The 4,492-nt window shown below is 33.8% G+C and overlaps 1 non-coding gene across 1 annotated transcript; it reads right to left on the reverse strand.

The window, feature by feature from the left end:
- Positions 1 to 2,453: 2,453 nt before the first annotated feature.
- On the reverse strand, positions 2,454 to 2,561 carry LOC121214348 (small nucleolar RNA R71). The gene has a single exon (XR_005909931.1). It is a non-coding gene; the product is annotated as a small nucleolar RNA R71 (small nucleolar RNA).
- Positions 2,562 to 4,492: the final 1,931 nt, after the last annotated feature.

The raw sequence follows: 4,492 nt of genomic DNA on the forward strand, positions 1-4,492 counted from the left end.
GTTTCGATTACACAAACATGAGAAGAAAATAAAACAAAAAAAACTGTGTTTGATGAATGGGTTGATTAATTGATGCCTCTTATTTATAGGCTAAGATATGTGCACTTTATGCCCGATATGCCCCCGATAATTTGGGTGCAGGTAAGAAATAAAATCTCTGAGAATCTGACAAAATACAATTACCGATGTCATCCTTACTTGTAGCCCACATCAAGGCTTATGGCTCAACACAAGGCTATTGTGGGCTCAACACAAGGCTATGTGTTGCAACACACACATTGCGTGTCATGCCAAGCAAGGCATTTGGTGGCTTTGGACATTTCTCATGCTTTCACGGCTCAGAAGCTTGTGCATCACTCACCCCAAGTTCCTATGTTAATTGGGCCTAAAATTAAGCCTCCTGCACATTTAAATACCCAAATTAAACCTACCTAATGCCCGTATCGGCCTAATAGGTCATCAACACCAAAAAATGTGTTTAAAATACTTATTTTTATTAACTTTTAATCTTAAGCGTGAAATACTGAAAATGCAATATTGACTATTAAATTGGCTAGAAAACAAACTCCTTAAGTGTGGAATTGACTCGAATTAGCTACTACATTTGACAACAAGTTAAATACCCCCACACTTAAGTTTTTGGTTGTCCTCAAGCAAACTAAACAAAACAAAATAACAACTGAAACTAAAATGAAAACAAGAAATAACATGCAAAGACAATAAAATGTACTTGAACTAGCTTGATATATGAAATAGATCGGAGTATCGACACAGGAAGATTGCCTAAATATATTAAATATCCATAAAAATTAGAAAAATCTGTGTTATATAACCCAAATTAATAGTCATTTTATTTTTTAGATAAGAGGATACCTTTATTAGTTTCAATAAATTACAAAAATAAATTTCAAAATGGTTTTAAAGAAATTATAATATATTATAACATCCCATCAAAAATGTATATATGCAACTCCTAGTTATTAAAATATTATTCCTGACATTCTTGTATTTCTACAAGATCAAGCACACACATAACACACAAAATAAAAAAAAATTAAAACGATGAAAACAACACAAAATAAAAAAAATTGAAATTTCCTATGTCACCCTCACACTTTATTCGGCACATTGTCCCTAATGACTCGATTTTTTATTCAAAATAAATATGTATCATGATTTGAGTTAAATTTTTTGTATTTTGAATATTTTGTGCAAATGACTATTCATTCATTTAGGTTTAATTCATGTTAATACTTGTAAAAGTATGGCCAACAATTGTAGGCTATGAATTAACTATTTAATCTAAGAAAAGGTAAATGGTTAATTGACAACAGACCTAAATGGTGCATATCATGTCGATATCGAAAGATGATGTTGTATGTATAAAATGTAATAATGCCCAAAAAGGTGATTTCTAGGTTAGTTTTGACATAGGCATATGCGGAATAACTTAGGTACATAGTAGCACTTCGAGAGAAATCTATGCCTTAATTAAAATTGGGTTTAACGAATTTTCATATTGCCATGATCCTTTTGTGATATCCTTTTCATGAGTGCCAATAAACTCTTGTTAAGTGAAATATTTATTTTAGTCTATTCATGTTGTGTTTTATTAAATCTTGTGTTTAATCTTTCTATTGTGATTATTTTTTGCAAGATGTTTTGTTTAACTTGTGGTATTTGGCTTCTGATTACATTACTTATAGATTTTTCTCTCAACAATTAAATCTTTTTATTATTTTGTCTAATCAAATTGTTTTAAACTTTACAAATAATTCACACAACAGTCCTTGTGTACACTTGAACGTAATCATGCGACACAAGTTTTGGTGTTGTTGTCAAGGATTATATTTTGTCAATATTTGTGAAGATAATTGTTTTTCAATTTGGTTTATTATTTTTGTGATTTTTTACGGTTTATAACATAGACCGAGTTATCAATCAATAGCCAATTGACCCAAAATTGAATGCACTTTTAGGCAAAGAAGAAGGGAATGGTTAGTCCAAAGACATGTCAAAGAAATGAATCAAAATCTAAGAGAAGACACAGCCTGTAGTACTCGTAATCTGATTCTTGTTGCTGATGACAGAGATAGAGCTATTCAGTAGCATGTTGTGCCCCTATTTAGTGAACTCAATCTAGGGAATATAAGACCCGAGATTCAGGCCCTCAATTCGGGTTAAAACAGTGATGTTCTAGATGTTGCAACAATGAGACAATTCAGTGGGATGCCTATTGAAGATCCGCATTTAACCCTTGCTTATTTATGGAAGTAAGCGACTTTTTTAAGTTATCAAGAGTATCTAAAGATGCCTTAAGATTGAAGCTTTCTCATATTCAATGCGATATTATGCATGAGCATGGTTGAATTCCTTATCGCTTGGTTCTATTTCCACATGGAAAGAATTGGCGAAACGTTTTTGATGAAGTATTTCCACCAAGTAAGAATTATAAGCTCAAAAATGAAATTACTACTTTTTAACAATCTGAGGACGAGTCCTTGTATGATGCTTGGGAATGATTTAATTAATTTTTATGAAAAATCCCTTCATCATGGTATTCCTCATTGCATCTAATTGGAGACTTTTTACAATGGTCTCAATGCTCACACAAGAATGGTGATAGACACTTCAGCTAACAAAGTTCTTCTTTCAAACTCATACAATGAATCGTACGATATTCTTGAAAGAATTTCAAGTAATAACTATCAGTAGCCAACCAATCGAGCAGCCATAAGAAGAAAAGTGGCAAGAGTTCATGAAGTCGACGCTCTTACGTCTTTAGTAGCTCAAGTATCTACTATGACTTTCATGCTTAAAATATTTCTATTAATCATGCAACACTAACATGATAGGTCAACAAAAAATTTAGTTGAGAACATCACGTATGTATACTATGGTGATGGTCATGCATTTGAAGATTATCCGTCAAACCCAGAATCTATCTACTATGTAGGAAACCAACATCAAAAAGGAATGGTCCAAGTCCATAATCAAATCATTACAATCCTACATGGAAAATCATCCTAATTTCTCCTGGAGTAATCAAGGGGCCAGTCTAGGTGATTCCTATATGCCTCACAATCAAATCATTTGCCAGGGTTTTCTCAAGAGACACAGAAACCTCAGCTAGCTGAGTCTTCAAATAGTTTGGAGAAGTTATTGAAAACAAATATGCTAATAACAATGCAACTCTAAGGAATATAGAGAACCAGATGAGACAGTTAGCGAATGAGCTAAGAAAAAGACCTCAGGTTGCTTTGCCACATGATACAAAGAATCCTAATAGCACAGGCAAAGAGCAGTGTAAAACTATCACTTTGAGGAGTGGAAAGGTGTTGAACCAATAACTATTGAAACTAAAAGTGAGCTTGTTGTTGTCCAAAATTAGAAGGAAGTTCAATAAGAAGTTGAATCTCCCACAGTGCAAAATCCTATTCTTGTGATCCCTATTGAGGCACAACCGTAGCAGAGTAGTTTGAAGAATCAACACCCATGATGAATACAGAACCACACCAAAAAGTTTTCCAGTTAAGGTTAAAACTCCACCACATTCTTATGGTCTAAAAACACACGACACTTTTCCACATAAAGGTAGTGTGTCTAGATCTTTAATGCCAACACTACCACTGCGAGCTTTAAGTCATTGTTTGGAAAATTCTTTTCATGCGACTTGAGCTAGCAAGATGCATATGTCACAACATTTCCTTCTTGCATAAGCACACATCTTAACCCGATAAAGGATGCGTCAGTATACATAGTATACTCCACACCAGATTCTGGTTGGGCTAATATTGGAGCCTTGATTAGAATAACTTTCAACTTATGAAAACACTTCTGACATGCCTTTTGTCCATTCAAACTTTTCCTTCCTCCTTAGCAACATGTGAGAGGTGTTTGACAACATGGCGAATCCTTTAACCTGCCAAATCCAAGAAGCTACGTACCTTAGTGACATTTTTGACAGATTCCAATCAAGCACGACTTTAACTTTATCAGAGTCTACCTTAATATCTTCAGCAGAAATAAAATGACCAAAAAATAAACTTCTCTCAGCCAAAAATCGCATTTGCTGAATTTGGCGTACAACTTGTTCTCACAATGTTCTTAGCACAATCCTTAGATTTTCCACATAACTAGCCATGCTTTTAGAGTAGACTAAAATATCATCGATTAGACTTCAAAAACTTATCCAAGTAAGGTTGAAATACCCTATTCATCAAATCCATAAATACCATTGGTGCATTCGTTAATCCAAACAACACTACCAAAAAATTCATAATGCCCATAACATGGACGAAATGAAGTTTTAGAGCATCATCACCTCCAATCTTCACATGATAGGAGCCAGTACTCAGATCAATTTTAGAGAATATTGTAGTTCCAATTAACTACTCAACAAATCTTCAATTTGAGGTAATGGATACTTATTCTTCACATTCACTTTGCTCAGTTGGTGGTAATCAATGCATAGGCGAAGTGTCCCATCCTT

The sequence above is a fragment of the Gossypium hirsutum genome, chromosome D01 (genome assembly GCF_007990345.1).
Source record: "Gossypium hirsutum isolate 1008001.06 chromosome D01, Gossypium_hirsutum_v2.1, whole genome shotgun sequence".
NCBI lineage: Eukaryota > Viridiplantae > Streptophyta > Magnoliopsida > Malvales > Malvaceae > Gossypium > Gossypium hirsutum.